We start from the raw sequence: 12496 nt of genomic DNA, 5'->3' as shown, positions 1-12496 counted from the left end.
GTGTCTTTGTGAGATGCAGAGTAGGTTAATTTATGATCTCTGCATGTGTGGATCCCACCGTGAAGCATGGAGGAGAAGGTGGGATGGTGTGGGGGTGCTTTGCTGCTGACACTGTCAGTGATTTATTTAGAATTCAATGTACACTTAACCAGCATGGATACCACAGCATTCTGCAGCGATACGTCATCCCATCTGGTTTCCGCTTAGTGGGACTATCATTTGTTTTTCAACAGGATAATGACCCAAAACACACCTCCAGACTGTGTAAGGGCTATTTGACCAAGAAGGAGAGTGATGGAGTGCTGCATCAGATGACCTGGCCTCCACAATCACCGGACCTCAATCCAATTGAGATGGTTTTGGATGAGTTGGACCGCAGAGTGACGGAAAAGCAGCCATCAAGTGCTCAGCATTTCTGGGAACTCCTTCAAGACTGTTGGAAAAGCATTCCAGGTGACTACCTCATGAAACTGGCTGAGAGAATGCTAAGAGTGTGGAACGCTGGGTGGCTACTAAAATATACAATATAATTTGATTTGTTTAACACTTTTTTGGTTACTAAATGATTCCATAGCAAATCAAATCAAAGTTTATTTGTCACATGCGCCGAATACAACAGGTGTAGACCTTACAGTGAAATGCTTACTTACAGGCCCTAACCAACAGTGCAATTCTAAAGTAAAAAAATAGGTATTAGGTGAACAATAGATAAGTAAAGAAATAAAAAACAACAGTAAAAATACAGTGAAAAATAACAGTAGCGAGGCTATATACAGGCACCGGTTAGTCGGGCTAATTGAGGTAGTATGTACATGTAGGTATGGTTAAAGTGACTATGCATATATGATTAACAGAGAGTAGCAGTAGCGTAAAAGAGGGGTTGGCGGGTGGTGGGTGGCGGGACACAATGCAGATAGTCTGGGTTGCCAATGTGCGGGGGCACCGGTTAGTCGGGCTAATTGAGGTTGTATATACATGAATGTATAGTTAAAGTTACTATGCATACATGATAAACAGTGAGTAGCAGCAGCATAAAAGAGGGGTTGGGGGACACACACATTCCCAATGCAAGTAGTCTGGGTAGCTATTTGATTACCTGTTGGTGTCTTATGGCTTGGGGGTAAAAGCTGTTGAGAAACCTTTTGGTCCTAGACTTGGCACTCCAGTACCGCTTGCCATGCGGTAGTAGAGAGAAGAGTATAACTGGGGTCTTTGACAATTTTTAGGGCCTTCCTCTGACACAGCCTGGTGTAGAGGTCCTAGATGGCAGGCAGCTTAGCCCCAGTGATATACTGGGCCATATGCACTAACCTCTGTAGTGCCTTGCGGTCAGAGGCCGAGCAGTTGCCGTACTAGGCAGTGATGCAACCAGTCAGGATGCTCTCGATGTTGCAGCTGTAGAACCTTTTGAGGATCTGAGGACTCATGCCAAATCTTTTTAGTTTCCGGAGGGGGAATAGGCTTTGTCGTGCCCTCTTCACGACTGTCTTGGTGTGTTTGGACCATTCTAGTTTGTTGGTGATGTGGACAGCAAAGAACTTGAAGCTCTCAACCTGCTCCACTACAGCCCCGTCGATGAGAATTGGGGCATGCTCGGTTCTCCTTTTCCTGTAGTCCACAATCATCTCCTAAATTTTGAATACATTGAGGGATAGGTTGTTATTCTGGCACCACCCGGCCAGGTCTCTAACGTCCCCCCTATAGTCTCGTCGTTGTCGGTGATTAGGCCTACCACTGTTGTGTTGTCTGCAAACAATGATGGTGTTGGAGTCGTGCCTGGCCACGCAGTCATGGGTGAACAGGGAGTACATTTTTTACATTTTAGTCATTTAGCAGACGCTCTTATCCAGAGCGACTTACAGTAGTGAATGCATACATTTCATACAATTTCATACATTTTTTTTCTGTGCTGCCCCCCCGTGGGAATCGAACCCACAACCCTGGCGTTGCAAACACCATGCTCTACCATGGTAGAGCATGGTGTACAGGAGGGGACTGAGCATGAACCGCTGAGGGGCTCCAGTGTTGAGGATCAGCATGGCAGATGTGTTGCTACCTACCCTCACCACCTTGGGGTGGCCTGTCAGGAAGTCCAGGATCCTTAGCTTAGTGATGAGCTTTGAGGGTACTATGGTGTTGAACGCTGAGCTGCAGTCAATGAATAGCATTCTCACGTAGGTGTTCCTTTTGTCCAGGTGGGAAAGGGCAGTGTGGAGTGCAATAGAGATTGCATCATCTGTGGATCTGTTGGGGCGGTATGCAAATTGCAGTGGGTCTAGGGTTTCTGGGATATTGGTGTTGATGTGAGCCATTACCAGCCTTTCAAAGCACTTCATGGCTATGGATGTGAGTGCTACGGGTCGGTAGTCATTTAGGGAGGTTACCTTAGTGTTCTTGGGCACAGGGACTATGGCGGTCTGCTTGAAACATGTTGGTATTACAGACTCAATCAGGGACAGGTTGAAAATGTCAGTGAAGACACCTGCCAGTTGGTCAGCACATGCCTGGAGCACACGTCCTGGTAATCCGTCTGGCCCCACGGCCTTGTGAATGTTGACCTGTTTAAAGGTCTTACTCACGTCGGTTACGGAGAGCGTGATCACATAGTCGTCCAGTACAGCTGATGCTCTCATGCATGCCTCAGTGTTGCTTGCCTCGAAGCGAGCATAGAAGTGATTTAGCTTGTCTGGTAGGCTTGTGTCACTGGGCAGCTCGCGGCTGTGCTTCCCTTTGTAATCTGTAATAGTTTGCAAGCCCTGCCACATAATATGAGCGTCGGAGCCGGTGTAGTATAATTCAATCTTAGCCCTGTATTGACGCTTTGCCTGTTTGATGGTTCGTCGGAGGGCTTAGAGGGATTTCTTATCAGCTTCAGGGTTAGAGTCCCGCACCTTGAAAGCGGCAGCTCTACTCTTCAGCTCAGTGCGAATGTTGCCTGTAATCCATGGCTTCTGGTTGGGGTATGTACGTACAGTCACTGTGGGGACAACGTCCTCGATGCAATTATTGATAAAGCCAGTGACAGATGTGGTGTACTCCTCAATGCAATCGGAAGAATCCTGGAACATGTGTCAGTCTGTGATAGCAAAACAGTCTTGTAGTTTAGCATCTACTTCATCTGACCACTTTTTTATAGACCGAGTTTTAATTTTTGTTTGTAATCAGGAATCCGGAGGATAGAATTGTGGTCAGATTTACCAAATGGAGGGCGAGGGAGAGCTTTGTACGTCTCTTTGTGTGGCGTATAGGTGATCTAGAATTCTTTCCTCTCCGGTTGTGCATTTCACATGTTGATAGAGATTAGGTAAAACTGATTTCAGTTTCCCTGCATTAAAATCTCCGGCCACTAGGAGCGCCGCCTCTGGGTGAGCGGTTTCCTGCTTGCTTATTTCCTTATACAGCTGACTGAGTGCGGTCTTAGTGCCAGCATCCGTCTGTGGTGGTAAATAAACAGCCACGAAAAGTATAGATGAAAACTCTCTTGGCAAATAGTGTGGTCTACAGATTATTATAAAATACTCTACTTCAGGCGAGAAAAATCTAGAGACTTCTTTAGATTTCGTGCAGCAGCTATTGTTCACCAATATGCACAGACCGCCCCCCCCCCCCCCCCCCCCTCGTCTTACCAGAGTGTGCTGTTCTATCTAGCCGGTGCAGCGTATATCCTGCTGGATGAATACCCATGTCATCATTCAGCCATGATTCCGTGAAACATAAGATGCTACAGTTTTTGATGTCCCGTTGGTAGGATATTCGTGATTGTACCTCGTCTAATTTATTGTCCAATGATTGTACGTTGGCAAGTAATATTGACGGTAACGGCAGCTTTCCCAGTCGCCTTCGCCGGGTCCTTACGAGGCACCCCACTCTGTGTCCTCTGTACCTGCGTCTCTTTCTCTTGCCAATAACGGGGATATTGGCCTTGTTGGGTGTTAGCAGTATATCCCGTGCTTCCTGCTTGTTGAAGAAAAAATCTTTGTCTAATCCGAGTTGAGTGATCGCTGTCCTGATATCCAGAAGCTCTTTTTTGTTGTAAGATACGGTGGCAGAAACATTAAGTACAAAATAAGTTACAAATAACGCGAAAACCCCCCACATAATAGCACAATTGGTTGGGTGTCCGTATAACTGCTGCCATTTCTTCCGGCACCATTTTATATGTGTTGATGTCTTCACTATTATTCTACAATGTAGAAAACAGTAAAAATAAAGAAAAACCCTTGAATGAGTAGGTGTGTCCAAACTTTTGACTGGTACTGTATATACGTACACACACACACACACACACACACACACACACACACACACACACACACACACACACACACACACACACACACACACACACACACACACACACACACACACACACATATGCAGGGCCAGAGCCCTTTTCATTAGTGCAGTAATTCAACATTTGAAAGGGAAACACTGGCCTTTGATAAGAAACTTCAATGCTGTTTAAAGCTTTGATATGAGACCCCTCCTCTCATCTTCCCATTGATTCAATCCCAGCCTAGCCCAATGCAGTCCAGCCCAGCCTAGCCCAATGCAGTCCAGCCCAGCCTAGCCCAATGCAGTCCAGCCCAGCCTAGCCCAATGCAGTCCAGCCCAGCCTAGACCAATGCAGTCCAGCCCAGCCTAGCTGAGACGTCTTGTAAACTAGATAGATGGGGAGGGGAGAAGGTCCTGTTCCATACTATATCAGAGGTGAAACACTATTAATGTCACAGCTAAAACAGGAGGAGGAGGACAGTGGCAGGCCAAGGAGGGGGTCTCATCATCATAAAGAGGGGCAGGAAAGGGGGCACGAGGCATGGGTAGAGAGATGAAGGGGAGCGAGACAGAGACAGAGACAGAAAGAGAGAGAGACATGGAAAGAGAGGAAAGGACAGAAAGGGAGAGTGAGAGAGAGAGAGAGAGACCCCGCTGGAGGCTCCTGGCTTCAATGTGACCCCCATTAGAAGCTCCTCAGGCAGTCAAGTATGAAATGATGACTAGGGCTGACTAGCTGGCAGTATATGGAATATAGCCTGGCATGGGCCTCGACACCCTCTCTCTCTGTCCACCCTGGCTGCTGCCAGAACAGACAGAGCCTGCTGCTGCAGGCCTCTGGGGAGACACCGACTGCCCACTGACCCTGTGTGTCGTATCATGCGGTGTGTGTGTCCTACTGTGTGTGTGTGTGTGTGTGTGTGTGTGTGTGTGTGTGTGTGTGTGTGCGTGTGTGTGTGTGTGTGTGGTGTGTGTGTGACGTACCGCCGCAGCACGTAGCAGAGGCATAATGGAGAGTAATGAGCAGTGACTCCCAGCATGCTGCTGTATCCTCAGGCTCCCCTCATCTCCTCATCAATCCCCCTCTCTCCTTTTCTATCCTCCTATCATCTGCTCTTCTCTTCCCTGTTCTCCTTCCTTCCTCCCCTGTCCTCCTCTCTCCTGTCTGATGCTTTTCTATAACCGCTCTCATCTTTCCAATCCCCCTCTCTCCCCTTCTATCCTCCTATCATCTGCTCTTCTCTTCCCTGTTCTCCTCGCTTCCTCCCCTGTCCTCCTCTCTCCTGTCTGATGCTTTTCTATAACCACTCTCATCTTTCCAATTGCCCTCTCTCTCCTTCTCTTCTCTTCTATCTTTTCTCCTCCCTTCTCTCTCCTCTCTTTCTCCCCTCCTCTGCTTTTAGTATGTCTGACGCTTCTCTATACCACCTCTCCTCCCCTCCTCGCCCCTCCCCAATGATCCGACAGCCACTGGGTCTAAATCTGGGCGTGTTCGCTTACCGCCACCACAAATCCGTCTTGGGACATTGGGTTTCTATAAGAGAGTGCTTTGGTATGTATGTGAGAGCATGTTGCATTCATCTCACAGATACACCTCGTTCCCCTAGGTGACAAGGTATAGAGGAGCAGATCTGGGTTCAAGTACTATTTGAAATATTTCAAATAGATTGAGTGTTTGCTTTAACCTGCCTGCAGTGCCAGATGGGCAGGGTTTCAGGACTTTTCTATTGGTCCATCAAGCCAGGTAAGCTCAATCAAGCCAGCTAAATAATTGTAATTGATTTTAAATAGTACATGAACCCAGGTCTGGAGAGGAGGGTGAGAGGTTTATGGTTGAGGGTCCAGTAACTCTGGAAGGAGAATAACATTATAGGCAGCTAGCATTAGTAATTTGCCCTGTTCAGTATACCAGCAGTCATTGATTTACTAGAGCACGCTACTAGAGTTATGAGGAGCTATAATCAAAGACCTTCCCCTGCGCCTGCCTGGTCTGACACACACTCACTAGGTAAATAAATCATCTAACACACACACAATACGTAATGAAATAGAACTATTACTGTAGTGCACTCTTGTTCTATACTTGGTTCTACTGTGGCTCCTACAAGGGAATACAAATGACTTCCACCAATGAATTGTACACAATTATTCTGCCTTCTGTGGAGCTGATGAATGAACTGATGTCTCCTCAGCTTAACAAGAGTTCCACCAGGTGCAGTTGCGTTGTATAGCAATAAGAGGTGGTGTCATATTACACAGATGAGAACAAGATAAAACGACTGAACACACAAGCCTCTGCTCTTATCAGGGTGGGAGAGGAGAAAGAGAGAGGAGAGAGAAGGAGCAGGGAGAGAGAGAGAGAAAGAGAGAGAAAGAGAGAGATGGAGAGGGAGCGATAGGGAGAAACAATGAAGTGGGTGAATGAAGAGAGAGATAGATAGAGAGATAGAGGGGGGGGGTCCCAGAGTGAGAGAGATAGAGAGAGAGAGGCAGAGTAGAGAGAGGTTGAGCCTCTTTGCAGGCCCGGTGAGGTGTGACCAGAGAAATGCTGAGAGGCACAAAGTCGAAAACACACATAAATACACCTACCAGCCGGGCCAGGACTAAAGAGCATTAAAACAACTGCAGTCCATAGACTATACAGTAGCTATAGAACTTAAACAACTGTAGTCTATAGGATGTCTCCCATTCCCCAACCGAATCACCCATTCTCTTTTACACGTCCTGTCTCATCTCCCTTTCTTCTCTTCTCTGTTCTCTCCTCTTCTCTCCTCTTTCTCTCTCCTCTCCTCTTTCTCTCTGCCCTCTCCTCTCCTATTTCTCTCTGCTCTCTCCTCTCCTCTTTCTCTCTGCTCTCTCCTCTCCTCTTTCTCTCTGCTCTCTTCTCTCCTCTTTCTCTCTGCTCTCTCCTCTCCTCTTTCTCTCTGCTCTCTCCTCTCCTCTTTCTCTCTGCCCTCTCCTCTCCTCTTTCTCTCTGCCCTCTCCTCTCCTATTTCTCTCTGCTCTCTCCTCTCCTCTTTCTCTCTGCTCTCTCCTCTCCTCTTTCTCTCTGCTCTCTTCTCTCCTCTTTCTCTCTGCTCTCTCCTCTCCTCTTTCTCTCTGCTCTCTTCTCTCCTCTTTCTCTCTGCCCTCTCCTCTCCTCTTTTTCTCTGCTCTCTGCTCTCTCCTCTCCTCTTTCTCTCTGCTCTCTTCTCTCCTCTTTCTCTCTGCCCTCTCCTCTCCTCTTTCTCTCTGCTCTTTCCTCTTCTCTTTCTCTCTGCTCTCTTCTCTCCTCTTTCTCTCTGCCCTCTTCTCTCCTCTTTCTCTCTGCTCTCTCCTCTCCTCTTTCTCTCTGCTCTCTTCTCTCCTATTTCTCTCTGCCCTCTCCTCTTTCTCTCTGCCCTCTCCTCTCCTCTTTCTCTCTGCCCTCTCCTCTCCTCTTTCTCTCTGCTCTCTCCTCTCCTCTCTGCTCTCTCGTCTCCTCTTTCTCTCTGCTCTCTTCTCTCCTCTTTCTCTGCTCTCTCCTCTCCTCTTTCTCTCTGCTCTCTCCTCTCCTCTCTGCTCTCTTCTCTCCTCCTTCTCTCTGCTCTCCTCCTTCTCTCTGCTCTCTTCTCTCTATCCACCACATATATTCACTTCAGCTCAAGGGAAAATAAAGTAACTCCATTGACAAAAGTAAAAAGATATCTGCGTTTTAGAGAGGGAAGGAGGAAGAAAGGTGCAGAGAGGGAGAGGGGTTAACCTATGCACTGTTCCAGTGTGTGTGGAGGGGCCAGGTTTGTGTCAGCTTTGTCAAGGCCAGCGTGGGTGCAGTCCTTGTCCCTTGTCACCCCTTGGGGAGGGTAGTGGTGGGCATTCCAGTGAATCATGACTGGAGATGCTCTCTCCACCACAAGGTCAAGAACCGGACAAAAACAATTAAAAATATCAATACTCTACTATAAGAGTACAACTAGATATCAATACTCTATTATAAGAGTACAAATATATATATATATATATATATATATATATATATATATATATATATATATATATATATATATATATATATATATATATATATATATATCAATACTCTATTATATGAGTACACAGAGATATCACTACTCTATTATAAGAGTACAAATAGATATCAATACTCTAATATAAGATTACACATAGATATTAATACTCTATTATAAGAGTACACATAGATATCAATACTCTATTATAAGAGTACACATAGATAGCAATACTCTATTATAAGAGTACACATAGATATCAATACTATTATAAGAGTACAAATAGATATCAATACTCTATTATACGAGTACACATAGATATCAATACTCTATTATAAGAGTACACATAGATATCAATACTCTATTATAAGAGTACACATAGATATCAATACTGAAGTAGATGTAGTAAAAAAGGAGACAAAATGCACTTCATTGAACATCAAAGAGAACTCATTCAGTTAAGAGGTTCCTAGGCTGTTCAATAACCATAATGATTCTACTGACTCGCAGTAGGTCACAATGATATTTTGAATATTGTTAGAATATTAACAAAACAAAACCTTTCTTCTTTCTGTAACATGCTTCGAGGGAAATATTAACACAACAATATGTTGCTCAAATATGATTCAAGTGAAATCCCAGTTCTCACGCATGTACAGTATACTTTCACAGTCTTCACACACACACACACACACACACACACACACACACACACACACACACACACACACACACACACACACACACACACACACACACACACACACACACACACACACACACACACACACACACACACACACACACACACACAATTGCACACAGTATTATATACACACACGTTCAATTCAATCCCAAGTCAAGATGCTTATATGATTCATTATTTAGTGGACCTGCTGCTTATTAGGGATGAGAAGAGCTTCAGAAAGATACTAGTGTACTCCCCTGCTACAAGTCCTCTACCGCTCTCTTAGTGTCCACCAGCCACTTACTGTACATGCAAAACACACAGAAAACCAAGAGTGCGAATGGCACCATATTCCCTAAGGGCCCTGGTCAAAGTTGTGCACTATTAAGGGGATAGTGTGCCATCTGGAACACAGCCCAAGAGGAGCTCCTCAAACTCTGAGACTGACAGTGGAACAGAGCCTGACGAGGAGCTAATGCAGAACAATGTAACAATAATGTAGTTAAACAGAAAAAAACTAAAACCCAATGGGTTCTCTCTCTGAACAGTCGTACGTTTGGCTTCAAAGCTGTCAAACTACAGAGAGCATGTTGTTCTGTTCAGGATGATGGACCCACACTTCACTAAGGTCCCATATCCCTTGTTCGACTCAAACCTGGCTGTGGATATACTGTAAAGCCTATGGTAACACATTGTATAGCATATAACACACCTTATTATACCGAGAAATGTCACTATACAGGGTGGCTAAGACAATATAAATATAATCATGTATTATATTTGAATAGATCATATTTATATAGTAGACAGCTCAACATCTCAGGAGCTCAGAGAGCTTGACAAAGGCCTATTTTTACTAGGATCTCTTTAACTAGACCTGAACAGCTGAGAGAAAGAAGATTAAAGAAGGCGGCATCTTTTAACCATATAGTATTGTAGCCATAGAGAACACATGGGGAAATCGGCTTCGTCATCAGACAGGCATTCCCAGCAGTTGGCTGAGTGACACAGAGGGTGTGGCATGGATGACAGAGGTTGAGTCAACACACACACGCACACACACCCTTCCCCGACCCTGTCTGCGTTTGGCATGGCATTCCACCACACTGGCACACACGCACGCACGCACGCACACACACACACACACACAAACACACACGCGCGCACACACTCACACACGCACACACACCCACACGGTGGACAACAGGTGGAGGAGAATTTCCCAGGTGCACATTCCAAACGGTCAGCCGCCAGGCGACAGGCCACATTCTTAAAGGGCCGTAGGAGATGGTCGGACACAACTGTCTGTCCTCCCCTTGGTCTCTTATTCACAAGGCCAGACCATTACAGGGGGAAAACACCAACTCTCTAGGGACCTTACAACCCCCCCCCCCCTGTCTCTATGACACCTTTGTTTTGTTTTTCTGACTTGTGAAGCCAGTTAGTCACAATCCTTTTCCAGCCACTATAGTGTTGAGTCCTGACTAGAATGGTAGGTTCAGATAATACAATAGTATACTACTTAGAATGAACCAATGTATTCTTAGTGTAGCAATGCAACAGGACATGCTTTCTAAGTGGTTTGATAGTATGGATATTGGAACTAGGGTTCCCTTTCCTTCCTGTTTTTGATGGATCAGCCGCAGTGTTCTCAGTGTACACAGGAAACGGGCTAGATAAGTTGAAAAGTGGAAAGTGTCTCAGATATGAATCAAGGTGAAAGTTTTTAATTAGTTTTTCTTTTATCTCTAGCCGCATGATGAGTGATGATGTGCGTCTCAATTGGCATTCTAGTCCCTATATAGAGCCCTACTTTTGACCAGAGCTCTATGGGCCCTGGTCAAAAGTAGTGCACTATATACCGAATAGGGTGCCATTTGGGATTCAAACAAAGAGAGAAGCAGGCGGGCGGTTCAGTCAGTCGTGAAGGTTAACAGGGATTGAGAACCAGATAGATGGATACAACTTTACCTAAAATGGACATTCATGATCATTAGGAACTTCCTCTAATGAGCATCAATAATACAAATTGTTAGTATGATTAACACAAGCTGGAAGAGTGCCCATTCATTGTCTCTCTAGAAAAAGTCAGTTAGGCTGAATGCTTAAGGTATATTATCAGCCTACGAACAACAACTGATGGTGATTGCAAATAGTATCTGTCTGTCTCAAGGGAGAGGGGCAAAGGTTAACGACTAAAGGTACATCTACTTATCCAAATAGAACAACTGGTGGCACTGATCCACTAAAAGTGGAGATATTTCCTGTAAGACAAGGCTAAAGGTTAGGGTCAAATCAAGGGTTAGATGGTATGACAGGAATAAAATAGGCTTGTTTTAAAAGCTTTAGACATTTGTGAAGAAGAAGGAAGAAAGAATGAATAACAGGAACAAGAAGATGAAGAAGATGAAGAAAAAGAAGTGATCTTTCATATCCTCACTAGTCTGAAAGAACATGTGTTTGTATGAAGTTGTCCCTTTATGCTTGTACATAATATTACAACAAATCTACAGTAGCTGGAAACAAGCACAAATAAAACAACATCTGAAAAAAACTGTCCTGTCTTCAGGGACCAAAATGTGTATTTTATGATACAAACTGCTGTCATAAACAAGATTTTATGTAATGCACTCTCAGGTTTGTTGCTTTTTACAAGAGGACGACCACAAAGACAATCTGATATAAACAGGAATAAAACAGAATCCTTGAGAAGGACAATAGTTGTAGAGTACAGCTGGATAAAATAAAACACTACATTCCAGAGAGAGAGAGAGAGAGAGAGAGAGGAAAAAAGAGAGAGAAATATAGATAGAGATAGAGAAAAAGTGAAATCGACAGTACAAGTAACCTCAATGGACTTGCACTTCTCATTGATTCAGTCATAGCAGTACAGTGTTGTGTAGAGTAAAACACACACGTTATAATTCAGTTTACCTCTGCTGTAACACAATAGATGAGTATTGATCTCTGCAGCTGTGTGTGTCTATCATTGCCCTCCATTATGCCAGGTGTTGTTACTGTGTACAACAGAACAGGTGTGTGTGTGTGTGTGTGTGTGTGTGTGTGTGTGTGTGTGTGTGTGTGTGTGTGTGTGTGTGGTGTGTGTGTGTGTGTGTGTGTGTGTGTGTGTGTGTGTGTGTGTGTGCGTGTCTGTATGTCTCCTGGAGTCTTATACAACCCAGTAGCGTTAGTGTGTGTGCATCTGTGTGTGTTTGTGTGTGTGTGAGCAGTTAGACAGCTGTTACAGATCAGATAAGAGACCAGTTCACAACTGATAGTGACAGAGATGTATTAATCGGTAACCATTAACCAGCTTCTAGAGGCGTGTGTATGTGTATGTCATGTTGAGCAACGCTGCACTTTTACTGGATGCACTTTTTATGTCCTCTCTGGGCCATAGCCACTGATAAGCCTGTTATTATGGCACAATTATCTACTGGAACTTCCAGCCGACACACACACGTTTCGTTCTTCTATCCTCGTGGGGACCTAAAATGTATTTCCATTCAAAATTCTGTTTTAGCTAACCCCTAACCCTAAACCTAACCTT

At 44.8% G+C, this 12496-nt stretch overlaps 1 protein-coding gene across 1 annotated transcript in view; it reads right to left on the bottom strand.

The window, feature by feature from the left end:
• The window catches only part of erbb4b (erb-b2 receptor tyrosine kinase 4b), a 483415-nt gene that overhangs the window by 387906 nt on the left and 83013 nt on the right, over window positions 1–12496 (bottom strand). The gene's annotated exons all lie outside the window — the stretch shown is intronic.

Source organism: Salmo salar, chromosome 25, assembly GCF_965601325.2.
Source record: "Salmo salar chromosome 25, fSalSal1, whole genome shotgun sequence".
NCBI lineage: Eukaryota > Metazoa > Chordata > Actinopteri > Salmoniformes > Salmonidae > Salmo > Salmo salar.
This window is presented reverse-complemented; position numbering and strand designations above follow the sequence as displayed.